Raw genomic sequence first — 27,904 nt, forward strand, 5'->3', positions numbered from 1 at the left:
TTATCTTTCCCCTTCCAACCCCTCTCCCCAACCTGAGAGGTCTGGGGACACACCCCATCACCAATTTTGGGTCCTTATGGCTAACCCTCCTGTTCCAAAGCATACACCTTGTCCCACCCTTCACCAACAAACCCAGTTCAGCGTCACCAACAGACTAGAGGCACACACAATCCCTGTTTCATTTGGTTGAAATCTGTGCTGTACAATATGGTAGCCGCCAGCTGCATGTGCCCAGTGAGCACTTGAGATGTGGCTGGTCTGCAGCGAGATGTGCCGTGAGTGTGAAATGCACACCGGGTTTTAAAGACTAAGCACCAAAAATAAAATAAATTTCAGGGAATTCCCTGGCGGCCCAGTGGTTAGGACTCGGCACTTTCACTGCTGGGGCCCAGGTTCTCAATCCCCAGCTGGGGAACTAAGTTCCCGCAAGCCACTCAGCCAAAAAATAAAATAAAAAATAAAATAAAATATTTCATTAATAATTGTTTATACTGCTTACATGTTGAAATACTATTTTGGACGTAGTGGGTTAAATAAAATATATTAAGATGAATATACTTTTGAAAATTTGGCTACGAGAAAATGTAGAATTACATATCAGCCACATTATATTTCTACTGAATAGCGCTGGCCTAAATCCTGTCCCCACGTCTCCCTCTGCAAACACACAAATACTGAGTGTAATATGTCAGCTGTCCCTGTTTGATGCCTGTTTTTGTGCAGCTGCACTTTAGCAAGGACAGTGAGAGGAGGGGCTTCCGTTCCAATAGGCCGATCCAGGTGGCTGGGCCTGGCACGCTGCCCTCCAGACAGAGTCACAGCTCTTTGAACCAGCTTTGTCACAGAGGCTATATAACTAGTGCTAGAAATTGAGAGCTGCAAGAACACAGTCTGGATCCAAAAGAATTAGGTTTTCCGTTTACCACAGTTAAAAATAAAGTAGAATGCACTTTAAAAGAATTAAGTTTTCCTACCCCCCCCAAAAAATCCAGTGAAATAAAATAAAATGGAATTATGAGAAATTTGACAAGATCAAATAGGTTGGTCCTCAGGTGGTGAGTTCCCTTTCTGAGGAGTCTTGTCCCTGAGACTTTGGACGCTGGAGTGGGAGGGTGGTGGAATCAGAGAACTGTCTTACCCCATCCTCAGACCAAGGCAATGGTCTTGGCTTTGCGTCTGTGGATTCCCCGGGCTACTTAGGCCACGTGTCCTTGACAAATACCAGGAACCTGTAAAAGGGCACTGACGTAGGCAAACCACGCTGTCTTTTTTACAGCCGGTGGCTAAGAATAGTTTTTATATTTTTACATGGCTGAAGAAATCAAAAGAAGACTATTTCATGACATGTATGGGATTCAGACTTCAGAGTCCATGAGTAGTTCTATTGGAACAGGCCACGGGCATTCCTTTATATACTGTCTATGGCTGCTTCTGTACTACAGAAACAGAGTTGAGTAGTTGTGACAGAGACCATATGGCCTGCAAAGCATAAAATATTTACCATGTAGCCCTTGACAGAAAGACTGCCCACCCCTGTTCTAGGGCCTCATCCCTACCCCGCCGCTGGGCTGCAGTTTTCCCCGCGCGCAGGGACAGGGAGTGTCAGGAGGAGCCCCCCGGCGATGCTTGGTGACCGCTCCCTGTAGGGCTTGGCAGAAAGCTCCCAGGACGGGGTGCTGCCTGAACCGATTATGTGGGGAAAGGCAGGAACGCGCCCCTAGTCCTGCTCATTCCCGAGCGCCCACGCGCTGGCAGGCTCCAGGTGGCGGCTAAGCACACTCCCGGAAACCTAACCTGGGCCGCAAGCAGGGATTGGCGCCGGCGGACTCGCCGCAGCCCACGTCCCCGCGCGCGAGGGAGAAGGGGCAAGCCGGGGAATGGGGGGAGTCATCCTGCATGGGCGGGGCGAAGCCCCTCCGCGCCTTCCGACGCAGAAAGGCGCCTGCGCACTGCCGCCGCCCCGAGCTCCCGGTAAAATTAAGAGAAGAAGGGAGGGGCAGGGTCAAGGTAACTAAAGTTCTCCTCTTTGGGCCTCTAGGGAACAAATGCGGAAAAAAAATTTTTTAAATTGAGCTATAATGCAAGTGCCATAAAATTCACCCTTTTAAAGAGTAAAGTTATATTCATAGGTTTGTGCAACCATAGCCACTATCTAATTTAGAACATTTTCATCACCCCCGAAGAAATCCCTACCCATTAGCATTCCTCCGTCACCCAGTTTCTGGCAACCACCAGTTTGCATTCTGTCTCTATGGATTTATCTATTCGGCACATTTCATATAAACGGAGTCATATATGTGACCTTTTGTGTACTAGTGGCTTTCACTTAGCGTAGTATTTTCGAGGTAGGTTCATCCCCGTTGTGGCGTGTATCAGTACTTCTTTGCTTCTTATGGCCTAATAATATTCTCTTGGATGTATATACCACAGTTTGTTTATCCATTCATCAGTTGATGGAATTTGGGCTGTTTCCACTTTTTGGCTATTTGAACAGTACTGCTGTAAACATTTGTGTACAAGTCTTAGTGTGGACAAAATATTTTCATTCTTTTGTGTGTATACCTAGAAATGGAATTGCTGGGTCTTATAGAAACTCTGTGTTTGACTTTGAGAGGAGCTACCAAACTATTTTCCACAGTGGCTGCACAATTTTACATTCCCACCAGCAATGTATGAGGGTTCCAATTTTTCTACATTTAAAAAAAATATTTATTTACTTATATATTTTGGCTGTGCCGGGTCTCAGTTGTGGCATGCGGACTCTCAGTTGTGGCATGCATGTGGGATCCAGTTCCCCGACCAGGGATGGAACCCGGGCCCCCTGCATTGGGAGCGCAGAGTCCCACTCACTGGACCACCAGGGAAGTCCCTCTACATTTTCACTAACACTTTTTATTGTCTTTTGACTGTAGCAGTCACGGTGGGTGTGATATGGTATCTTGTTATGGTTTTGATTTGCATTTCCCTGATGGCTAATAATGTTGAACATCTTTTCATGTGCTTATTGGCCATTTGAATATTTTCTTTGGAGAAATGTCTTTCCAAATTATTTCCTTGTTTTTTAATTGTGCTATTTGCCTTTTTACTGTTGAGTTGTGAGAGGGTTTTGTTTTGTTTTTTGTTTTTTTTTTTTAATATACTGGACTCAAATTCCCTATCTCATATAAGATTTGCAAATATTTTCTCTCATTCTGTGGTTTGTTTTTTTTGCTTCCTTGATAGTGTCCTTTGAAACACAAAGATTTTAAATTTTGATGAAGTACAGTTTGTCTATTTTTTTATACAGGGAGAATATTGCAAGAGTTAGTTTTTCCCTAAGGACAAATAAAGATATAAAGATATGTTACATTTCATTTGGTAGTGTACATGTTAGTAGAATTGGTGTTATTTGAAACTATGTCATATTGTATAATAATAAACGTTAGGAGTCATTGTTTCCAGAGCAAGAGCAAAGAAGATATAAGTATAAAAAGAAATAAGTGAAGTAAAAATCTTATAATGTCACTGAAAAAGCCTAGAAGCAACGGACAGTTTGACAACAGTGAGATCTCCCAGCACCCAGGTCCTTGGAGGAAAGGTTGGTTCCAGGTCGGCAGGAAATACTCAGGATGAGCCTTGGGGCATCTTGTGCTGGAAAACAAAGATATCAAGAAATGGGGTACCAGCAAAAGGACACTGAGCTCCCATTGCCTAAGATAGGGCAATCTGAACTGTCAAAAAGATTAATGGAGGCCCTTGAAACATTGAACATACAAAATGTAGCCATTCAGAGTGATACTAAAAGGGGCTATAGGAGGATAAAGGGCTAGAGGGGGAGAGAAACACTGGGTAGAGCACCAACTCCTTCCTCTGAATACTGGCAATTAAAGGAAAGAACTAAGCATTTGTGCCTCCTTTCCTGCATGAATTGTATTTCAGGGTTACCAAATTGTCCTAGTTGACGAGGGAAAGTTCTTTACAAAAGAACTCCAGTTAATGAGTGAGAAAGGAATTATGGAACTGGAAAATTACCATTTTGCAACCCCTAATGAAATTGAGGCAGGAAATTATCATCAATGAATAAAACTATCAGATGAAAGGCTGATGGGGAATTTTACAAGGGAGAGATCAGGTTGTCTGTCACCACCTGAAGCCACTGCTCCATCTTATTTATGTATTTATTTATTCATTCATTCATTCTTGGCTGCATTGGGTCTTCGCTGCTGCGTGTGGGCTCTCTCCAGTTGCAGCGAGTGGGGGCCCCTCCTCGTTTCAGTGCACGTGCTTTTCATTGCGGTGGCTTCTCTCATTGCAGAGCATGGGCTCCAGGCACGTGGGCTTCAGTAGTTGTGGCACGCTGGCTCAGTCGTTGTGGCTCACAGGCTCTAGAGCGCAGGCTCAGTAGTTGTGGCGCATGGGCTTAGTTGTTCCGCGGCATGTGGGATCTTCCCGGACCAGGGTTCAAACCTGTGTCCCCTGCACTGGCAGGCGGATTCCCAACCACTTCGCCACCAGGGGAGTCCCACCACCACTCAATCTTAGAATCACTAAAAGTGGAACCACGAGGCACTGCTTGCCTCCTGAAGCGATGCAATATGCAGCACACAGCACTGCCTATAAGGTTTTCTTTCTTAAAAGTGGAGCCTGGGGCTTCCCTGGTGGCGCAGTGGTTGAGAGTCCGCCTGCCGATGCGGGGGACGCGGGTTCGTGCTCTGGTCCGGGAAGATCCCACATGTCGCGGAGTGGCTGGGCCCGTGAGCCATGGCCGCTGAGCCTGGGCGTCCGGAGCCTGGGCGTCCGGAGCCTGTGCTGCGCAACGGGAGAGGCCACAACAGTGAGAGGCCCGCATACCGCAAAAAAAAAAAAAAAAAAAAGTGGAGCCTGAAGCTAACCAGGCCTCTAGGGCCAACATCCATTTACAGAAGAACATATATAATAACACCAGAGAAATCAAACAGATCCAGAATACAGGTACTTCTACTGGAAATTCTAAACAGTCTCTTCAACAACTCAATGATATATGAGAGAGGCGGAGTGGGGGCAGGGCTTGCCTCAGTTAGATCCTTAAGACATAACCAAATGTAGAGTAGCGTATGGACCTTGTTACGACTGAAAAAAAAAAAGAGTAGGGCTTCCCTGGTGGCGCAGTGGTTGAGAGTCCGCCTGCCGATGCGGGGGACGCGGGTTCGTTCTCCGGTCTGGGAAGATCCCACATGCTGCGGAGCGGCTGGGCCCGTGAGCCATGGCCGCTGAGCCTGCGCGTTCGGAGCCTGTGCTCCGCAACGGGAGAGGCCACAGCAGTGAGAAGCCCGCGTACCGCAAAAAAAAAAAAAAAAAAAAAAAGAGTAAAAAGACATTTTTGAGACAATTAGGGAAATTTGATTATGGACTAGTTATTAGGTGATATTAAGAAATTATTGTTACTATAATAGGGAAGAAACTGTATTCTATTACCGGTTAACCACTAAAGGCATGTTGCCTATAAGCTTAGATTATACATAATGGCCCATCTCTGGGAACCCTGCCTTCCAGGAAAAGAGAATAAGCTAAAATACCTTTGATTGGCTCACAGAAAACATCCTGACCAGACCCACCTGGGAATGGCTTCAAGAAGAGAGAAATTAACACCTCCTGGAATCAGGACTTTACTCCCTCCCCTTTTAGTATAAAGGAATCCTGAATTCTAATTCGGGGAAGGCGGTTCTTTGGGAAGTTAACCCGCCATCTTCTCGGTCTGCTGGCTTTCCGAATAAAGTCACTGTTCCTTGTCCCAGCAACACATCTCTCAATTGATTGGCCTGTCATTCGGCAAGCAGTATGAGCTTGGAGTCGGTAAAACATTTTGGTGAAACCATCTAGGACTGTTTGTGGTCCACGGGCCTCTCACTGTTGTGGCCTCTCCTGTTGCAGAGCACAGGCTCCGGACTCGCAGGCTCAGCGGCCATGGCTCAGGGGCCCAGCCGCTCCGCAGCATGTGGTATCTTCCCGGACCAGAGCACGAACCCGTGTCCCCTGCATCAGCAGGCGGACTCTCAACCACTGCGCCACCAGGGAAGCCAAACCACCTAGGACTCTTGCTGCTAGTGGCCAGCCAACCCAGTTGGGGAATTTTCAGGTAAGGCCCTAGCAGCTACCAGGACCACTTGTCCTGAGGATCTTCCCCTCAGAGTTCCCCAAAATGGCACCACTGGCTGCCCCAACATTTGGCAGTCGGAGCAAAGAATCAACATCTGAGAGGCGACGGGCTCAGTAGGGTAAGTCGCTCGCTCTGGTGTGCAGCTGGAACTTGATTACCTCTGTTTGGGGCTTTTTTTCTCTGGAATAAGCCAGTTTGTTTTGTATTCGAGTGAGGTACTCTGTTAGAGGAAATAATTGCTGGGTTTTTTACCCAATTTGGAACCGGTTCGTTTGTTTCTTTGGATGCTAGCACATGTGTGCGCCATTTGGGTTTTTTTGTTTTTTGTTTCTTGGCTGCATTGGGTCTTCGTTGCTGAGCACAGGCTTTCTCTAGTTGTGGCACATGGGCTTAGTTGCTCCGTGGCATGTGGGATCTTCCTGGAACAGGGCTTGAACCCGTGTCCTCTGCATTGGCAGGCGGATTCTTAACCGCTGAGCCATGAGGGAAGTCCTGCCACTTAGGTTTTGTTTGTCTTGTATTTCTGTCTTTAAAAATTGGGGAATGTTTCAACTCTCCATAAAGAAAGTCCTCTGGGGCGCATTTTGGATAAGTGACCTGATGACAGCTATGAAGCCATGACTGAGAGGAAGATGATACTTTATTGCAACAATGTAGCCATAGTACCTGCTAGGATCTCCACGAGGGGTTTAGGCAGGTTTACTTTGGGACGCTGTGCACCATGTACTGTCACCTTTGCTGTGTTAATTACGTTGTTTGTGGTCTCCTGTGTTTTGGGTCTGGATCCAACAGCTCTCTGAGGCGTCACATTACGTGGGGGTTGAGTTGATGGTTCTTGTGATATGTAAAACCCCAAGACCAAACTTGGGCGTTTACGTAGGGTTTTCTGTGCTTTGGGGTTTTCATTTCATTTTGTTTTGGTACCATTTCTCCACTTACAGGCTGATGTCAGTGGAGGAAAGGACATTCCCAGGGAGAAGAGAAAGGTTCCACTTGGTTTCTTTTTTTTTTTTTTTTTTTTTTTTTTTTTTGCGGTACGCGGGCCTCTCACTGTTGTGGCCTCTCCCGTTGTGGAGCACAGGCTCCGGACGCCCAGGCTCAGCGGCCATGGCTCACGGGCCCAGCCGCTCCGCGACATGTGGGATCTTCCCGGACCGGGACATGAACCCGTGTCCCCTGCATCGGCAGGCGGACTCTCAACCACTGTGCCACCAGGGAAGCCCCCACTTGGTTTCTAAAATCACCAAAAGCCCCACCCCAGAACCCAGTCCGGCTGGTGGATGCCAAGGCAAAAGGTATCCTTCTAACGGTTAGAGATGATCGACTGCTATTTATGGTTTTATGGCGGCCTTTGAATGGCTCTATACCTATTCTGTGAAGAAGTGGGGAAGAATAATGAAATCCTCTTTCTGCTGTTACATCAGGGTGAGAAAAAGTCAGACAGTTGTCACTTTATGGTAAAAGAAACCCAAGGGAAAATCTGTCATGCAGGAAGAAAAGAAAGGAACTGAGGGTGAGGGTATGTTGCTCCAACCTCTGGCCAAGCTGGCCATCCAGCTGCTCCAGCTGTTATGCCAATACGTCCACCCCTTCCACTGCCTCCCATTCCTATCCAGCCCCAATTCCCAACGCTGGGGCTCAGGAAGCGGTCAGACTGTCTCCCCCTCCTTACAGGGTTCAATTAGAAAATCCTGTGTTTAGTTCCTGGGGCACAGGGACCTGGTTTGGTATCACCATCTAAGACCCGACCAGGCACCCAATTTGGGCCAAGAGCCCCTCCCAGAGCAGGACAGTTTTCCTTACGCAGTTATTTAGGGGACCTAAATGCAAATGGCCAGCCGGCTATATCTCTACGGGCTTTCTCCACCTCAGACTTGTCTAATTGGTGACCCTTCTTATAAGGAGGATCCTCTAGATGAAAGGAGAATGGTCACTGGTAAGGCCAGGTAAGAAGCATACCAGCTCCACCTAACAGACCCAAATGGTACACCTGAAGCCCATTTGTCAGTACCCACAGCTGAACCAAATTGGGACCCCAATGAGGGAGGAATGCCCTTATTAGACCACTGCCGTAAATGCATCTTGGCAGGACTTTGAAAGGGGAACCAAAGCAAGAGTTTGAACAAAATTCAAGGAATTCAGCAAAAAACAAATGAATAGTTACCAGCTCTACAGATGTTACACTGTTGCAGATCCTGAGGCCCCTGAAAATACTAGAATGGTAAATTTATCCTTTTCTGGGCAATGCACCTCAGATATCAGGAGAAAGTTGCAAAAATTAGGTGGAGCATTTTTTTTTCTATTTTTTGGCCGTGTGGCCACGTGGGATCTCAGTTCTCTGACCGGGGATCAAACCCATGACCCCTGCAGTGGAAGAGCAGTGTCTTAACCACTAGACCGCCAGGGAAGTCCCTAGATGGGTTCATTCCCAATGTACCTTCTCAGTTGGTAGCATCAACAGGGAACAGTGACAGAAGAAAGAAGATGCAAAATGTAACACCACTTTTCTGACAGCAGCATTGGATTCCTGGAAGGCGAGTAACCCAAAGAGAGGTGAGCCACCACTGGGGAAGGAACAATATGCTTACTGTAAGGAGAAAGGACATTGGACAAAAGATTGCCCTAGGCTAAAACATAAGAAAAACAACTAAAAATCTGGAGCCTCTCATATTGTTAGGGAGCCATTGACCAAAGCTGCCTGCCTTGGTCAGGCACGATGGATGATACCAACTTGTATGAGTTGTTATTATACATGAGATGGATGATAATAACTTGTCTCACAACAGGAGGTTCCGATAAGGAACATGGTGCTGCCCCCAAAAACTAACCGGGAGAATTCGGTAGGGGCCAAAAGTAGGGAAGAGATGCCAGTCCATAATATTGTCCTACCAACGTCCCAGGATCCTTCTCACTGGAATCCATCTTGGCTGAGAGATGCGTGCCGCACGAGGAAGGACCCTGAGTCAGGCCAAATATGGGCCAAGCAAGATGAATGGCCAGAGACAACCTGGAGACTAACCCCATCACCATAACGACGGAGACTGCGAGCCACGTGGCAGAGCAGTCCCCCTGGGACTCACCCCGCTGCTCTCTGCCCCAGTGCCCCTTCCCAATAAAGCCTCTTGCTTTGTCAGCACGTGTGTCTCCTCGGACAATTCATTTCCGAGTGTTAGACAAGCATCCACTCTCAGACCGTGGAAGGGTATCCCCCTTCCTGCAACAATAAGGTGGAAAGAGAGGAACACCCTGATTTAGTGAAGTGGCCCAGGGTCTCCCTTGGACTTGAGGCACTATTGGACTTGAGGCACCCAATTCCAATTTCACCACAGGAGCCCCAGGTAAAATTGACAGTGGGGAATGAGCTGATTGCCTTTCTGATAAATACAGGTACAACATACTCTGTGGTGTGTGCCAAAGCGGCACAGAAAACCTCTCAATCCATCCCAGTCACTGGAGTCTCCTGAGAAGTACAAAGTTGTTCGTTCTTACTACCTCTAGAATGCCAGCTAGGGGACCTCACCTTGATGTCCCTCACCATGTAAAAGGCAACCGCTTAGCTGGCCAAGCTGCAAAGAGGACAGCAAAGGAAGGTGGTTATCGAGCCATGATAGGATCACTTCTCCCACAGATTGACTTGTCAAAATACCAGCTGGTGTATTCAGAAAAGGACAAAGAGATGACCAAAGAGTAGGGTTTCATTCTGATCATGCCTTGCCTGGCTGGAAATGTAGCTCACAAGAACTGTTTTGATCCCTCAGGCACTCTTGGACACTGTGCTTCAGCACCTTCCTAATGGTACCCATTATGGGAGAGATGCCACCTTACAGTGGAGTCAAGACTATATAATGGGGCTTCCCTGGTGGCGCAGTGGTTGACAGTCCGCCTGCTGATGCAGGGGACACGGGTTCGTGCCCCGGTCTGGGAGGATCCCACATGCCGCGGAGCGGCTGGGCCCGTGAGCCATGGCCGCTGAGCCTGCGCGTCCGGAGCCTGTGCTCCGCAACGGGAGAGGCCACAACAGTGAGAGGCCCGCATACCGCCAAAAAAAACTATGCAATGGGGCCTAACCTACAAAAGACCATCCAGCGAGTCACTCAGAATTGCATGATTTGTGCTAAAGAATAACCCAAAGACTGCTGTTAGACCTCCCCAGACGGGGACCCAACACAGAGAAACTTGCCCCTCCAAGGGCTGGCCAATAGACTTGACTGCTTTGAGCTGCAGGAAACTTCAGATACCTGCTAGTGTTTAGACCCTGTCTCAGGATGGCTGGAAGCATATCCCATCTGGACAAAAATAAATAAATAAAAGCCTCCAAAGTGGTTAAAGCTCTCCTTAAGGAAATTATCTCCTGATTTGGATTAAATCATTACCATTAGCTGGAAACTACATTCATCCTGGAGACCACAATCAATAAGAAAAACCGAGAAAATGAATCCTGCCTTAAAAAGGAGCATTGCTAAAATATGTCAAGAGACTAATTTAACTTGGGATTAAGTCTTGCCAGTTGCCCTGCTACAGATCAGAGCGGCTCCCGGAAGCAGGCTTAAATTAAGCCCCTTTGAAATATTGTATGGTAGGCCATTCCAGGTGTCTGCTTGGGCAGAAGAATGTATAAATGCTCTGAAAGACCTAGCAGCTGTCAATTATGTTAGAGCTTTGGGCACTATACTAACCTCTGTTCATGAGTTTACCTCCAACACCTCTGCCTATCCAACTGAAGCAGCCTCACATCCTTTCCAACCCAGAGGAGACTTGAGTCCTGCTTAAAACTTGGAGAGAACAAGGGCCTGAACATCAGCTGCTTGCAAGGTGGACAGGACCACATGTATTACTTACCATGCACTCGTCTGTCGGATTAGCTGGGGTAAAGCCATGGATTCATCACACTCGGATTAAAGCAGCACCACTGAAAACGACCCAGCTCCTAAGAGGCCTGGAGAGCAATGGGTTTGTGAACTCTTGGAAGGCTTAAGGTTGCTCTTTAAAAAAAAGAAGTATTGAGACTGTAACTTCATTGTAGCTGGAGAAGGGTCAACCTACTTGTTTAATGTTGCTCAAATGAATAGCACAGGAATCTTGTATAATTATGGCACAGTCAGAAAGTTAAAATTAATAGGTATGTACGGGCAACTGGAACCAAAACTCCAAGTCTGACTACAAATTAGACAACAAAGGGCTAAGGGGTTTCATCAGGTTCAAATAGTTGTCGATAAAAAAAGGAAAGAGGAATGTACTACTGACTAAACGATTCTAATTTCCATTCCATAATCACCTCTTTGCAGGCACAGTTCAGCAGAGTAGAGCGATCTTCCCCCCTTTCCACACAGGATTGTGGAATGGGTCACTGACAGTGGGGAACTATAATAGGAAAGGACCTTATAATATCAATAGAATACAAAGTTAATCACTAAAGGGATGTTGCCTATAAACTTAACTTATACGTAATGGGAACCCTGCATCCCAGGTAGTGAACCTTAAGGTAAAATACCTTTGTTTAGCTCACATTCCCACCTGGGAATGGCTGCAGGAAGAAATTGACATCCCCTCCGGAGTCTGGCTGGAACCAGGACTTTCCCCCTCCCCTTTTAGTATAGAACTCTAACTAGGAAGATGGCTCTTTGGGGTGCTAGTCTGCCACCTTCTCAGTCGGCAGCCTTTCTGAATGAAGTCGCTACTCCTTGTCCCAGCATCTCACCCACTTGCTGCGGGGCAGACCAACCAATCCAGAGCAGGAGCTTGAACTTGGTAACATTGCTTTTATTAGATATGATAATGATATTACAGCTATGGAAAAAAATGTGTTTTTCAAAAGATGCACATAAGTATATAGGTGTGGAATGAGATGATGTCCAGGATTTATTTGAAAATGCTTCAGCAAAGAAAGGGAAGACTGAGGGAAGATGCGCCCAGCCGAAGGAACAGAGAGTGCGAAGCACCAGAGACCAGCAGGGGCCAAGGCGAGGTGGGGGCGGGTGGGTCACGGAGGGATTGCCTGGGATCAGGTCCTTCGGGGCTTCGGAAGAAATATCCCAGGGTGGGGACAATACCCCCGAGGGCGTGGGGAGCTCAGTAGGAGAGGGACCATTCGGGGCGGGGCGGTGTCAGGGCACAGGCGCAGGCCGTGGGCAGGAGCAGCCTACCCAGGCATTCCGCCCAGCTCTGCGCAGGAGAGAGAAGGGTGTGGACCAGAGCCGAGGGAGGTCGGGCATGGCTTTGCAAGGCTGGCTGGCTCTCCTTTCATCTTCCCTTTACCCGGTGCTGACAGGGAGTGTCACCTGCTCTGGCTTTGGGCACCCAGTGGGGATCACGTGAAGTCTCTGTCCTGGTGGAGCTCACTCTCCAGCTGGGGAGATGCACAAGAAACCCATGCAGAGGTGAAATGAGGAGTTGGGGTGACAGTGTTGGTGATAGAATATACAGGGATCCTGTAGAGTTTTCTATATGCTGTATCAAATTACCACAGAAGTAATAGCTTCAAACAACACAGAATTACTATTTTAGGGCTCTGTAGTTGGACTTCAGACTTGGGTCCCACCAGGCTAAGAGCAAGGTGTTCCCAGGGCTGCATTCCTACCTGGAGGCTCCATGGGAGAGTCCATTCCTGCCTTTTCCAGTTTCTAGCGGTCACCCACATTCTTTGCCTCTCTGTTCTCTTCCTCTCCAAAATGGGCAACAGCAGCTTAGCTCCCTCTCCCATCTCATCACTCTGACCTTTCTCCCTCTGACTTCTGCCAGCCTCTTCCACTTCTAAGGACCCTTGTGATTACGTGCACCCACCTGATTCATCCAGGATCATCTCCTTCTCTTAAAGTCAGGTGACTAGTCACCTTAATTTCATCTTCAACCTTAACTCCCCTTTGCCATGTAACCAAATATATTCATGGGTTCAGGAATGAGGACATGGATCTCTTCAGTTAAGAGGCATGGATCTCTTCATCTGCCTGCCACAGATGGGGAGACAGATGGAGATAGAGAAAGATGGAGGAAGGAAAAAGGATATGAAAAGAGATACAGATCCTGGGTGACAGGAGGGTTGTGGAGAGAGAGAGAAAAGAGACACAGTCCCAGGTGTGCTAGAGGAGTCCTCAGAAGGATTTCATCTGCTAGGCGGACCTTCCCAGGAAGTTGTTCCAGAAGAGCCTGCGGCTGTTCAGGGTTGGGCCAATTTTTAATTGTTAGGGAGAGAGGAAAAGAGGGCAGCTCTCAGCAATTCAATCCTGCCAGCATTTCCTGAGCATCAAGGCTATTCGGGAGACTTCCCTGGTGGTCCAGTGGTTAAGACTCTGGGCTCCCACTGCAGGGGGTGCCGGTTTGATCCCACATGCCACACAGTGTGGCCAAAAAAAAAAAAAAAGGCTATTCGGAGCCATATTCCTGGGATAGCATCTCCCAACCTGGGGCTCAGGGGGTGTATGCAAATGTAAGTCTCCTTGGTTGGGGGTTGGGGAAGCTTTCAGCAAGTTCTCAAAGGGTCCTGGGACCAATAAAGTTAACTCCTGTCTTGAGGGTTATAAAATGAAGTGCTTAGAATGTACCTGGCTGCAGCCACTTTGGAAAACAGCTTGACAGTTCCTCAAAGTGCAGACTTACCATATGACCCAGAAATTCCATTCCTAGGTAATGTACCTGAGAGAACTGAAAACACGTCTCCACACAAACTGTACATGAATGTTCACAGCAGCATTATTCATAATAGCCAAAAAGTGGAAACGACCCAAATGTCCATCATCTGGTGAATGGATAAACAAAATGTGGTCTATAGCCATACAATGGAATAGTGTTCAGCCATAAAAAGGAATGAAGTACTGATACATGTGCACTACGTGGATGAACCTTGAAAACATCATGCTAAGTGACAGAAGCCAGACACAAAAGACCATATGTAGTATTAGTCCACTTATAAGAGGTGTCCAGAATAGGCAAAGACAGAAAATAGCAGAAAGTAGACTGGTTGCCTGGCAGGCGTAGGGGTGAAGGAGGGGGCAGATGGATAGTGAATGTTAATGGATCCAGTGTTTCTGTTGGAGGTGATGAAAATGTTCTAAAATATAGATTGTGGTGATGGTTGTGCAACTCGGTAAATACCCTAAAGCCATTGAATTGTACAGATTAAATGGGTGAACTTTAAGGTATGTAAATTATCCCTCAAACTGTTCTTAAAAAGGAGGAGGAGGGGCTTCCCTGGTGTCGCAGTGGTTGAGAGTCTGCCTGCCGATGCAGGGGACACGCGTTCGTGCCCTGGTCCAGGAAGATCCCACATGCCGCGGAGCGGCTGGGCCCGTGAGCCATGGCTGCTGAGCCTGTGCGTCCAGAGCCTGTGCTCCGCAACGGGAGAGGCCACAACAGTGAGAGGCCCGCGTACCACAAAAAAAAAAAAAGAAGAAAAGAGGAGGAGGAGTGGTTCTTGGCCCTTAAAGTATCAATACAAAGCATTTCACCTGATCATCACAACCCTGAAAGGCAGGGCTTGCCCTTCCTCCCATCTTACAGGGGGTCATATCTCAGAGGTGAGGGATACCAGCCCAAGGCAAGGTGGCTGGTTAATGACAGAGCTTGGACTTGAACCCAGGTCTTCTGTATTGGTCGTTCTTTGTCCTGTGGGCCACTCTGGAGTCTGCATTAGGAGGTGACAAGGTAAGTGCAGCAGATAAGGAGACATCTTCTTAGTAGGTGCTGGAGAGGGGTTTTGACAGGAGGAAAACCAGATAGGGGGGCAAGACCAAGCGCTGCAAATGCTCACCTGAGCTACACTCTATCCTAAGCCCTTGCCTCACTTAATCCTCCCAGTCATGGGGAGAGGTTGTTTCTATCCCGTCCACCCCCATTTTATCAATGAAGCCGGCTCAGAGAGGTAAAGTTGCCTACAAAGGACACAGCTTGTAAGTGATTTGAACCACGTCTTCCTGACCTCAGGGCCTGTGATCCTTTCCCTCTCCAGGCTGAACTGATTCAGGAGGCCACTCCAGGGAAGGGGTGAGAACCTGCATTGGAGGCTCCAGGACAGAGAGATGCAGAGCTGGGTGAGGAAGGCTCTCTTCCCACAAGGCAATCTCACTTAGGGGTAGCCCAGGCTCAGTCACCCACCAGGACGGCGGGTCTAGGAGGAGGGGGCTGAGCTGGGAGAGGCAGTGTTGGATGAGTTGATTCTGAATGCCTGTGCAGGAGGTGGGGAGCCAGAGAGGAGGCTGAACCTGTCGGGGAGAAGACTGAAGACGGGGCTTTGTTCTAAAGAGATGAGGGGCACAGCCTAAGCTGGGCGAAGCTAAGGAGAAAGAGTGAGGGGAAGGAGACTCGGGGAGACTGGGTCAAGGGCCAGACTGGCTGGAGCTTCTGGGGGCAGAGGCCCGGATGCTCGTGTCCTTGTGTTCTGCCCCGACTAGATTCCCTACCCTTGCTTTTTCTCCTCATCCTTTCTCACAGACAACCCCCCCCATCTTTCCAGAAACTTTGCTTTTAGAGGGGAGGCTGCAGTTTAGAGGAGGGAGGTCCTACAGAAATAGTTAGGTCTGAACGTCAGCACCTTCCCAGGCTCCTCTGGTGAAAGGGCAGTCCCCCGCTTTTCACATGTTTAGATGGTCAGCCCGGCGAGGGGAGGGGCCCGGTTTCTTTCTTCTTTTTAGGATGGGGCAGTGGAGGCTGGATCCCCACCTCCTGCCTTCTGGCCGCCTCCCCGGCCCGGAAGGCCCCACACTCCATTGTCCCAACAAGAATAGAGAGAACAGCTTTGGAAAGTGACACTGTGAATGGTGAGGGGGCTGCTGGGGCCGTGACCAAACTAATGGGATGAGCTCCATCACGCTGGGCCCGGCTCAGCGCCTGGGACGGCGGCTCCTCTAGGAGAGTGGCGCTCTGCTCCCCTCTCTGGGACCCCCAAATCAGACCCCAGGCCTCCCCGTTCTGGCCCTGGATCCCCAGAGTTGGTCTTACGGGAGCAGATGCCTCACCCCGCCCCCAGAACCTCACTCATTCATCAGTGTTTGAGAGGGAGTAAGGCATGGGTCTAAGGCTGGGAGAAGATTCTAGAGGCTGGGAAAGGGGTGGGCTTGACCCCCCAGCTTTGCCCTCCTCTCACCGGCCCGCAGCCCTCCCCTGTCTCCACCCCAGTTGTCTCAGTGTCTGGGTCCTGGCCCTGAGAGGAGGGGGCAGTGGGGATGGCGGAGCAAGGGGTTCAGGCCAGAAGCAGAGAGGGACCCGGCTCCGGGGGAGACGGAGCAGGGACAGCAGCCTCCAGCCCGGCCCCCTCAGACCCCAGGCTCCCCGCTGCAGGGCCAGAGCCCCAACACTGGGCCCCCTGAGTGTGTGGGGTGGGAATGCCCGCAGCCTGGAGCCCCCAGGCTGAAGGCAGAAGGCCAGAGCCGCCTGGAGAGCAGCCGGGGCTGAGGGGCCCAGGCCTGTGGAGACACGGGGCCAGGGCTGCTGCTGCTCCGAGACTGGGGTGCAGGGGCGGGGCCTGCCAGACACGTGGGAGAAGGGGCCTGAGGGCAGTGGGGGGCAGTGGGCGAAGGCCAGGTGGGAGAGGTGAACAGAAGGATAAGGCAGAAGACACGGGGGCGGGAGAATTGGGGGGCAAAGTTGGGGAGGAAGGTGCGGGGCGCCGAGCTGCTAAGAGCAGAGGCGCTGGAACCTTGTAGGCAAGCAGGGAGGACAGGTATGTATGTACCTGCGGGCAAGAGCTGTGTAGAGGCAGAGCCTGGGGGAGCAGACTTTGGCTACAGTCCTGGGGCTTCGCCAGGAAGGAAAGCGGGGGCTGTGCAGTCAGGAGGGGCTGTCAGGCAGAGAGTCTTGGAGAGGCAGGGATCAAGAGGTCTCCCCGCAGGTGTCCTGAGGTTGCCTGAGCCCTGGGCCTGTGGGCTCTGGCCCCTCCAAGGCTGCTGTCCACCTCCGCCCTCTGCTGGGCAGGTCCCTGCTCAGCCTCGTACGCTGAGTTACCATATCCACGCGTGTGCATGTAGTTGGCGTCTATGCACGTGGGTTCGCAGCTCTGCTCGTGCATTTCCGGGCCCGGGACATTGGTGTCTGTTGCGTATTTGCGACTTTGAGTCTGTAGGGACATCTCTGTGTGACCTGTGTCTGTATCCTCTGCAAGAGTGTCTGGGATGGAGACTGTGTCTGGGTTATGGGGTGGCCTGTGAGGTTGGGCTTTGCACTCCAAGTGTGTGTGTCTGTGAGTGAGTATGTGAGTGTGCTCCTTCCCTCATTCAGCGGCTGGTGTCGTGGTGGTGGGAGGGGAGAGCCAGGAGTCCTGGGAAGCTGACCCTGTGGGCAGACATGCAGATGGGCCGGCGGGGGAGAGAGGGGACGACCTCATTGTCCCCCGGGGAGCACAGTGCCCATGCCTGGGCCCCTGGCCTCGCCATTGTGCCCGCGCCGCTCCCTCCCCGTTGCCAGGGCCCAGCTGAAAGAGGCCATCGATCACGGCGGCCCTGCTCCTCAGACTGCGAGGCCCTCCTCACCCCCCTCCCTGGCTGCCCCCAGGTCCCCCCAAACTAAAGTCCTGCCTCCTCACCCCTCGCCCAGGCTGAGAGGGGCTCAAAACTGAGGGGAGGTGGTGGGCCCCAGGAGGCCGCCGCGTCCAGGCCTCGCTGGCTGTCCCCGCAGGTCGCGCTGCAGGCTCTGAGCTGGCCTTCTTGTGGGAGCCGGGGGACGTGGTGGCCACGTGGGAGCGCCCACTGGTGCTGCCGTGCCGGGTGGAGGGTGAGCCGCCCGTGTCCATTTCCTGGCAGCGGGATGGGCTGGCCCTGGCCAACGACAGCAGTGCCACCTTGATGCCCGATGGCTCCCTGCATCTGGCCACGCTGCCTTCCCACTGGAGCCTCCCCTCCCGTGCCCACAAGTACCACTGCGTGGCCCAGAGCCGCTTTGGGCGCCTGGTGAGCCGGTGGGCCCGGGTACAGCTGGCAAGTAAGTGACTGGGCTGCTCCTGTGTGGGCAGGGGGGACGAGAATGTGTAGGGGTACCCACAGATGGCATGCGCGGGGCACAGAATTGCCCAGGGTGGGCCTGGGCAGTGCCGACTTGGCTGTTAGACACAGTATGCACAGTGCCTAGGGCACCAGAAGAAAAAATGAATATAATAATGAATATATAATAATGCATTGTTATTTTATAGTGCTGGATTATATTTGTCTTGATACCAGTGCAAATGTAAAACAGAATTTTAAATGTTGTAGAGGAAAGCAAAGTGCTTATGGCCCAAAGAAATCACAGACGTGAGACTGCAGGGGTGCAAGCGAGGCAGTCAGCAGGGAGTGGCAGCCGTGGACACAGAAGGGGAGCTGGGGCTCTGGGACAGAGTTGCTGGCAGTGGAGCCGGGGGCCAGCTCTCTATGCTCAGGTGGTCCCCGTGCCCTAGGTCTGTCGCGCTTCCATCAACATCCAGAGTCCTTCGAGGTTGAGCCGGGTGGAGTCGCCCGCTTCCAGTGCCTGATCCGGGGGAGTGCCGGAGCCTTCCGTTTCCTGGGAGCACAACGGCACGACCTTGAGTACTGCCAGCCACCGGTGAGCAGCAGCGAGAAGTGGTGGGGTGGCAGGCTATGGGCCACTGCACAGCCACGGACCCCCAACTCCTGCATCTTCAGGGTGACGCTGCTGCCTCGTGGCATCCTCCACATCACCAGCGTGAGCCGGGCTGACGTGGGCACCTACCTCTGCGTGGCACACCATGTGGCCAATACCCGCCACAGCCAGGATGCCTGGTTGACCCTGAAGGGTAAGCAAGGACCAGGAGAATCAGAGTGGGCACTGGGCAGAGAGGAGGGTATGGGAGCTGGCACCACTGGGAGTGGGTGTGGCTGATGATGTATGTGGCACAAATAGTTTTGAGCGCCGACTACGTATGAGGACTGTGCTGGGTGTGGGAACATAGCAGTAAGCAGGCGGAACGGGCTCGGTCCATCGCTGGCTTCCCAGAGCTGGCAACTGAGTAGAGAGGGAGGTGCTATGGGAACCCAGGGCAGGGGCCTCTAACCCAGCCTTGGGCTGTGGGCAAGGGCTGCTCAGGGCCTCAAGAGAAAGCTATACCAAGCTGGATGTTGAAGGGTGAGCGGAGAGAGGCAGTCCAAGGTCAGGAAGGTGGAGAGGGTGGCATTCCTGGCATTGCTTTGTGCAAAAGCACAAGGGTGAGAATAGCACAGTTCATGCAGACAGTTCCATGTTGCTGGACCACAGAATGGGCAGAATTCAGGGTAACCAAAAATTGATGTAGGAAAGGTAGGTGAGGCCCATCATGAAAAGGAGTTTGGACTTGATCCAGAGAGCAGTGGGAGCCCTTTATGAGTTGAGTGTGGGCTCCTGTGTCTCGGTTGGGAGTGAATGCCTGCGTGCGCTCATGTTTGTGAGTGGTGGGCTTAGATGTAAATACACGTGTGTGTGTGTGTGTGCGCACATTTGCATGTTTCCTCCTTGGGGTGAGGATGAAAATAGCTTTGTACCTGAGATGAAACACCCAGAACGACCCCAAATTCAGGCCATGTGGGGGTGGGAGAGTTTTGTGCCCAAAGTGAGGGTCACAGCAGAGCCCCTGAAGAGTTGGCACCTAACAGGAAACTGAGGTAAGACTGACGCCACAGCCTGAAGCCGAGATGCCACCGGGGATGTGAAGGGAAGGCGTGCCTGAATCATCCACTAGGGGGCCCCATAGCATAGATAACAAGTGAACCTTGGGCAAGCATCAAGGCAAAATTTCACCAAAGGGTGCTTAGTTTTTAAACTGAAGACTGAAAGGGGAAGAGGGGGATCTGTTGTGTCTCTGCTCTGGAGCTGACTTAGAAACTGAAAGCAAAGGGTGGGGATCAGGGGCTCCTCCCTGAGAGCAGGGGGAAGCCCGGGTGAAGTTCCTCTGGCTTCCCACTTCCTGTTCCCATCAACCATCCGGGGCAGGAGGGCAGGGCGGGATGCCAGGCTTCCATGATGATCAGTACTCCCGGCCAAATGCCGGGCTACGGGCAGGCACGGGTTCTCCATCCTGCTGCATGTAGAGACGGAGAAATGAATGTCCAAGAGAGCTTCAGGCAGCTGAGAAGCAGGTGCCTGCTGGGCGCAGGGGATCAACCAGTAACTGAGGGTTTGTGGGTTACCTATATTTTAAATATCAGGAAAGGAGCTGAGGTCAGTGTAGACTCTTCCCCAGGGACAGGAGCTGGGTACCGAAGCCCCAGCCATTCACTCCTAAAACACTTCCCTGGGGCAGGCCTTACCCTGGGCAGGCGCCAGGGACACAGAATTTCCCTGGCTTTCGAGGAGCTCACAGCGGCAAGAGGGGTATGCTGTCAGCTGTCCAGTGCTTCTAAGATCCAGGTTTGTGTTCCGCCTCTGCCAGTCCCTCTGATGTTGAACAAGCTACTTAACCTCTCTTGACACTTGCTTTTCTCATCTGTAAACTTGGAGAAATAAAAGCACTGCCTTCACAGGCTTGTAGTGAGGATTAAAGGGGACAGTGCATTTGGGGCTCACAGTATAATGCCTGGCACACGGAGAGGTTCAGCCAGGGATGTGTGAAGTGTCATTACATGGACCAGCTGTACATCACTGAACAGTCTGACCAGGTGGAACATGGCCTCCTTGGCCAAGGCCAGGACATTCCAAGACAGTCCACAGCCTGAACTAGAGCTTGTGGAAGGCAAACTGAGGAGTGCCTGGTACAAAGTAGACCCTCAGTATATGATGGTGGGATGAATGGACGAATGAACAGAGAATGGGTGAAATACTATTCTAGGCCTTGAGGCAGATTTGAAGATGTGGAAGACTTTATACCAGTCCTCGAGAAACTTTCATTTTAGAGACAAAATTTTGTTTGTTTGTTTGTTTTTGCGGTACGCGGGCCTCTCACTGTTGTGGCCTCTCCCACTGCAGAGCACAGGCTCCGGACGCGCAGGCCCAGCGGCCATGGCTCACGGGACCAGCCGCTCCGCGGCATGTGGGATCCTCCCGGACCAGGGCACGAACCCATGTCCCCTGCATCGGCAGGAGGACTCTCAACCACTGCGCCACCAGGGAAGCCCCTAGAGACAAAATTTTGTATGAGAAGTTTTTGTTTTTGTTTTTTTGTTCCGTGCGGCTTGTGGGATCCTAGTTCCCCAACCAGGGATCAAATCCAGGCCCCCTGCAGTGGAAGCGCGGAGTCCCAAACATTGGACCACCAGGGAATTCCCGAGGAGTTCTTTTTTTTTTTCTTTTTTAAAATATTTATTTATTTATTTATTTGGTTGCACCAGGTCTTAGTTGCAGCAGGCAGGCTCATTTGCGGCTAGTGGGCTCCTTTAGTTGTGGCATGCGAACTCTTGGTTGTGGCATGCATGTGGGATCCAGTTCCCTGACCAGGGATCGAACCCAGGCCTCCGGCATTGGGAGCGCAGAGTCTTAACCACAGCGCCACCAGGGAAATCTCCAGAGGGGTTCTTAATAAGGGACATTTATGAAAAGGTTAAAGATATGTTGCAAAGTCTCATAAAATACGAAGTGGTAAAGCAAGAATGGGGGTGACTGGATAAAGGAAAACAAAGGCCTGTTTCCCCTGTTGTTCACGGCTATTTGTTCCCAGTGTGGGAATAGCGCCTGGCATACGGCAGCCCCCCAGTGATGATTCGTTGAATAACCTAATAAAATGGGAGAGGGTGGCATAAAATGAAGACCCAAAGAGCAGTGTATTTCAAAAAACATCTGCATCCCTTCTGAGCAGTTGAGACACGCTGACTTCTCAGGGGGGCCCGGCTTTCTTTCTGAGGGAGGGGTCTCCTGCCAGTTTTGTGGGTAACTTAGGGAAGGGGACTACGCCCCTGGGTATCCCCCCAGGGTACCCCCCTACCTGGCCACTTCATGTTCTGACACTGCTGCAGGCCCTCCAGGGGCACCCTGCAGCGGAGGCATGCTTACACCCTCTCCTCTTTCCGCCCCTCCAGTTTAACTTGGGGCCTGCTTAGTACATCAGAGCCGCTTAGCCCTGATACAGGCAGACCTCAGAAGTATTGCAGGTTCCGTGCCAGACCACAGCGAATATCACAATAAAGTGAGTCACATAAATTTTTTGGTTTCCCAGTTCATATAAATATCATGTTTACACTATGCTGTATCCTGTTAAATAGCACTATGTCTAAATAAACAATGTACATAGCTCATTTAAAAAACAGTTGATTGCTGAAATTGCTAACCATCATCTGATAACGCAGGATTGCCACAAACCTTCAATTTGTAAAACAAACCAAAAAAACACAGTATCTGTGAGGTGCAATAAAATGAGGTATACCTGTACTTACTGCCATAGGACCTTGGGCAAGTAATTTTCTTTATCTGTAAACCAGGAGTAAAATAGCAGCTGCTCTGGGGTCTGGTCACTTGAGGACTAGAAGGGTCCTCTGGGAGCAGCAGTTTGTCCTGGGCGCAGGGGAAGAGTGCTGCTGCCTGATCCCTCGATTTCCTATTTCCACTTCACAGTGGGATCCCCGTGGCTGCTGCAGGAGCCCGAGATTCTGTCTGGGCCTCAGAACCTGACGCTCACGGTGCACCAAACGGCAGTGCTGGAATGCATCGCCACAGGCCACCCACGGCCACTGGTCTCCTGGGCTGCCTGGGTGTGAAGCCGCCCCGTCTCACCCTGCCTCCTGGAGCCCCCAGCGCTTTGCGCTTTCGCAGCTCTGACCCCTCGTCTCCCTGTAGATGGCCGCTCCATCGGCGTAGAGGGCATCCAAGTCCTGGGCACCGGGAACCTCATGATCTCTGATGTGTCGGTCCAGCACTCGGGCGTCTACGTCTGTGCGGCCAATTGGCCGGGAACCCGGGTCCGACGCACAGCACAGGGCGTCCTGCTCGTGCAGGGTGAGCCCCGAGGGCCGGCCAGGGAGGGTCCTGGTGTGCCCCATCCCCCCATGGGAACCTGAATGGGGAGAGGGGCAGGAGCAGGAGGAAGGTGAGAGGCCGGGCCTCATGGCGCCCTCCACCTGTCATTGCCTGCCCAGCTCCGCCCGAGTTTGTCCAGTGGCCACAATCCTTATCCAGGCCTCCAGGCAGCAGCGCTGTCTTCACCTGCATGGCCCAGGGTGTCCCCGAGCCCCGGCTGGCCTGGTTGAAGAATGGGAAGGGGCTGAGTCCTGGAGATAACATTCGGCTAACCCACAACAACAGGTACCTGAGGTACCCCCGTCCCGCCCCCTCCACCCTGCCTGACCGCCGATGTATCCTCACCTGCCCCAGGCGTCCAGCCCCACCTCCTCATAACACTCTCTACCACCCACACAAACCCCCTGCATCCACCCCCACCCACGGGAGGCTCTGCCCTGCCTGCTCCATACAAGCAACGCCCACACACAGGTGGTGTGTCCTTCTGCTTCTGGGCAGGTCTGTGGGTCTCTCTCACCACCCAACCAGGGCAGGGGACTTGGCGGGAAGGAGCCCCCAGTGGCTACGTCTGTTTTCCCCTTAGCACACTGATGCTGGCGGGGATCTCAGCAGAGGACGAGGCCATCTACCAATGCGTGGCAGAGAACAGTGCGGGCTCCAACCAGGCCAGTGCCCGCCTGGCTGTGACAGGGGACCCAGAGCCACCCCCTACCCCCAGGGGTCTGCAGCCAATGGCTCTCTCCACCTCTGCCATTTGAGAGTCCTGGGAACCACCGCCCTCCAATGGGGACATCACTGGCTATGTGCTGCACCTCCGGCCCGTTGGAGGTGGGTGTGGGTGGGTAGACGGGAATCCCTGGCCCCAGCCCACTTCTCCCCTGACTGGGGGTGTCCCTGGGCAAGTTCCTCTCACTCTTAGTGACCCCCAGACCTGTCTGGACACTGGCCGGGCCTCTGGACCTGTGGTCCTCTGGTACTTCCTTCTGCTCGTCAGTCCTTTTCTCATCCTGGCTCCGACTTCCGCAGCCCCCTTCCCTGCTCTTCTTGGAGACCTAGCTGAGGCTTTGTGCCCACTTTGTAGGGGTAGCGGATGTTTGTAGTGAGGGAGAAGGATGCTGGTTGCCAAGCTGCTCTGCTTCTCAGAGCCAGCTGGCCCGGAGCTCCAAGAGGCTGTGGGCAAAGGCACCTTTGAGCATGTCTTCTCGTCTGGAGCCTGACACGGTCTACTCTATCCACTTGCGGGCCTACTCAGCAGAGGGTGCCAGCCAGGACCCTGCCTCCATCCACGCTTCCACCATGGGCAGCAGTGAGTGACACCCTCTCCAGCCTTGTAGAGCCCCTGGCCTCAGGCAGACAGGGCTGCCAACCAGCTCATCTCATTTCTCTGCAGCCCCTGCTGCCCTTGGCTTCTCCATCAAAGTGCTCAACGCCACCTCTGTTCAGGCCTCCTGGGAGCTGCCATCCCAGCTGGGGCCCCTCCAGGGCTTCAAACTCTTTCACTGCAAGCTGCCTGCTGCCCATTTTGAGGGGCCCCTGCTCCTGGCTAGCACTGTCAGTTCCTTCCTCTACACAGATCTGGGTGAGGCCCTGAACCTTCTTGTGCCCCCTCTTCAGTGTGGTCTTGCCCCAGGCACTGAGCTTCCTGGCCCAGCCAGGCCTGTTCCCTTCACAATCTTCTGCTTCTTGCAGAGCCAGCCGCCCTCTATGAGATCAAGCTCCAGGCATTCAGTGGCAACGGGGATGGTAACAGCAGTGCCCGTGTTGTCTCTTTGCGTGAAGTGCCCCTAGCCGACCCTGGTGAGTGGGGTCCAGTAGGAGGGTAGCAGGTCCGGGGTCAGAACAGGCTCTTCCCATAGGACCTACGGCTGTCAGCCTTCAAGGAGGAGGAGGGGCCTGAGCTTTGCCTCCATCCTGGTCCTCTGACAGATGGCACCGTGTCCACAGAGTCCAAGGCTGGGTGCTTTTGCAGCCAGGATGAGAACAGCTCGCTGCCTGGGGTTGTGGTGGGCATCCCCGTGGCCTGGCTGCCCTCATCGTTTGCCTCCTTTGTCTCCTCCTGGGCTGGAGACATAGGTAAGGGCCAGGATGGCTATATGTGGAAAACTGCTAGGAAGACAGTCTGCACTATGGTGGCACAGGCCCAAAGAGCAAGAAAGGGCTTTTATCCCTGACTAATCCGTCTTACAAATGAGGACACTGAGGCAGAGAGGGAGGGCCAGTTCTTCTCACAGCTGTGTGGTATCAGAAGTGGGAGGTGGGCTGCAGGAAGCGGGGCAGAGAGCACGGGGGCTCCCGAGGCAGAGGGCAGGTGGCAGAAGTGGGCCAGAGCTAGATCCCTGCCATCCTGTGCACGAGGAAGGGGCCCAGCCTCTCCCTCTGTGGAGTATGGAACAGGATGAAAGGCTGGGACTGATGGATGCTAAGCCAGAGAGAAGCCCCCGACAGGTCAGGGTGCTGATCCTCCCTATCCGGGCAGCCTCTTCTGCAGACAGGGGTCCTAAGAGTGCTGGGCAGTGCCTCAGACTGCTTCGGACAGAGCTGGGGGCTGCAGAGGCCAGGCTCTGAGTGGAGGAAAGCCAGGGGAGAAGACTGAACTCATCACCCAGGTGAGGGGGATTCAGGTGAGGGGGATTGGGAAGGAGAAAGTAGTGTGCTTTGAGGCTCTGGGGCCGAAGCCTGATCACCGCCTTCCCTCTCAGGTGACCATGGAGCAGCCGCCCTTAGCCTAGGGCCCTCCAAGTTGGCTCCCTCCCAGATGCCACTAACTCCGGACCCACCAAAGAATCTACATCACGTTTCCCTGCCACCCCGGAGTCAAGAAAGAACCAAAGGTCCTTAAGCCCCTCTCTGGGAAGGGTCAGGTCTGACCATAGTGCGAGAGAACAGGTTGTGATTTCTGTTTCTCCCTTCTCCTCAAGAAATGGGGAAATCTGTGTCTTCCCCAACACACCAAATAACCTCAAACTAAACCACGTCAGGTGGGAGTTCTTCTCCAACCCATTAGTCCTCCCTCATAACCCCATCGAATATATCCTCTTGATCCAAATGTGAACTACCCAAAGATATATAGCTTTAAAGCGCCCCCCCCCACCAGGAGGGGACTCAGGGCAAGGGGCTCTGTCAGCAACTCCATCTTCCAACCTGAACCGCCCCCCCCCCGTCTGAAATCTGTTTGTCTCCTCATGCCTAAGCTGGAGTCTGACCAGGGACAGGCAACCTGCATTCCTAGTGGTCTAAATAGGCAGGTGGGCAAAGGGGCTGCCAAGTTCCGTGCCCCCTTGTCCCAACATCAGAAGAGTTCTGAACATCTAAGCTCACACACGCTGCTTCTCTGAGCAACCAAATGCCCATCTCCCCCTTTCCAGATCCAAAGCATTGACCCCTTTTTGGGAGGTATGCCTCCTCGTTTTTCTGTTTTTGAAAGGAGATATTAGTTTGCGTTGAGGTTCTAGTGGCCTTGAATCCCTTGCAGAATGAGCAGACGCTGTGGAGCACCCCACACATCTATTCCCCTCAATTCTAGGTGTCCAAAGACCACCTCTTTCCCACTCCTCCCTCTGACCTATGGCCCTTCTGGCCCCCTTGTCCCTCTTCGTCCAGCTCTACCACAAACCTAAAACCAAACCCCAGGCTCTCCCTCAATCTGCCTCCCTCCAAGGCTGTCCAGTATTGTGCCAAGAAGGGGGTAGGGTCTTGGAGGAAGGAAAACCCAGGTCTTAGGGGGACCCCAAACACTGTCTCCTCTGTGCTCTTGTAGGGTGATGCTCATACCAGTGACAAGACCTCCAGCAAGGCTGGGCCTTGCCCCTCCCCAACTGCACAAGGGGCATAAGCAGCTTTAACTAATACGTGTGGCAGGGGACCAAGAGGTTAAGAACAGCCCCAAACTTCAGGTCCCTGAGGAAGTAACATCCTCTCCTCTGGGTGGGCCTGGTCTAAGAGCTTTGTTGGAAATAAAACAAAATGGAAAAAATAAATTAGGATCTGGTTAATGTTCTGGATTGAAAGGAAAACTTGGGGAAGTGGGGGTGATGACATGGTAAGACAGAGTGGTTCCAGATCTTTCAGGGGATGTTGCACTGAGGCTGAGGAACTACATATTCTGCAGTTTGCTAAGGAAAGAACAGTGTGAGCTGTTTTAAGGTCCCCACCTGGAGAAACCAGCATGCTACAAAGGATTGTTACTGGAGTCTAGAGCAGTGTGATGAGAAGGGCCAAGGACAGCTAGGGTACACCTCTCCTTAGGACAGGATGGAGATCCAGCCTCTGGGTTAAATGCAGCCTCCTTACGGATACCTTGAGACCTTACGTCATCAGGTAATTTAAGCGGGGTCAGTGGCTTCCAGAACACTGGATCTACATAAAGGTGAGGGGAAGAAGAATACAGAAGTAAGTAAGGGCTTTAAATAATCAACACAATTGAAGAAAAGGGCACAAACTAAAGGTACCCCCATTGACTGGAGGGAGTATAAGTCATAGCTAATCTCCAGATCGCCCCTAAAATTCTCCCACCAAACTGCCCCCCCGCACCCCCATGACTAAAGCACAAGCCACAGGAAAGTTTAGAAACCATTCCTTTCTTTATTAAACATAGCTTGCAAGTGATAAATATTACAAAGTTTTTTTTCTTTTAATCCTTTCTCCAAAAATTAGCTTATTATTTGAATCTGTCACTGCGGAAATGCTCAGCAGCATCTGAAACAGATGGGAGTGTATTTGCCTTTTTGAAAACCAGTTTCTATTGGTCTTAGTTTTTTCATTTTAATTCCCAAACACAATGCAGAAAATTAGAGTTTGTTTTTTGTTTTTTTGTTTTTTTTTTAAAAAAGGAAACTTAAAGAGTTGTGCAAAAGGGTCTTGTTCCCCTCCCACCCACCCCATTCAGAGAAGACCATTCCCCATCCCACCTCCCTGCTCCCCACCCCACCACCAATCTATCCTTCCACCTTCACCAGG

General features: G+C 51.7%; 1 pseudogene across 1 annotated transcript; it reads left to right on the top strand.

Moving 5' to 3' along the window:
* Positions 1–1,877: 1,877 nt before the first annotated feature.
* LOC309799203 (immunoglobulin superfamily DCC subclass member 3-like) lies at positions 1,878–26,882 on the top strand (annotated as a pseudogene). The gene is made up of 12 exons (XR_014296152.1): positions 1,878–1,971; positions 17,717–18,019; positions 18,471–18,616; positions 18,697–18,827; positions 22,547–22,927; positions 23,068–23,233; positions 23,532–23,776; positions 24,092–24,254; positions 24,339–24,527; positions 24,638–24,745; positions 24,893–25,554; positions 25,648–26,882. The product of XR_014296152.1 is annotated as an immunoglobulin superfamily DCC subclass member 3-like (transcript).
* The last annotated feature ends 1,022 nt before the right edge of the window (positions 26,883–27,904 follow it).

The sequence above is a fragment of the Mesoplodon mirus genome (genome assembly GCF_964341445.2).
Source record: "Mesoplodon mirus genome assembly, chromosome: 3".
NCBI classification, from domain to species: Eukaryota; Metazoa; Chordata; class Mammalia; order Artiodactyla; family Ziphiidae; genus Mesoplodon; species Mesoplodon mirus.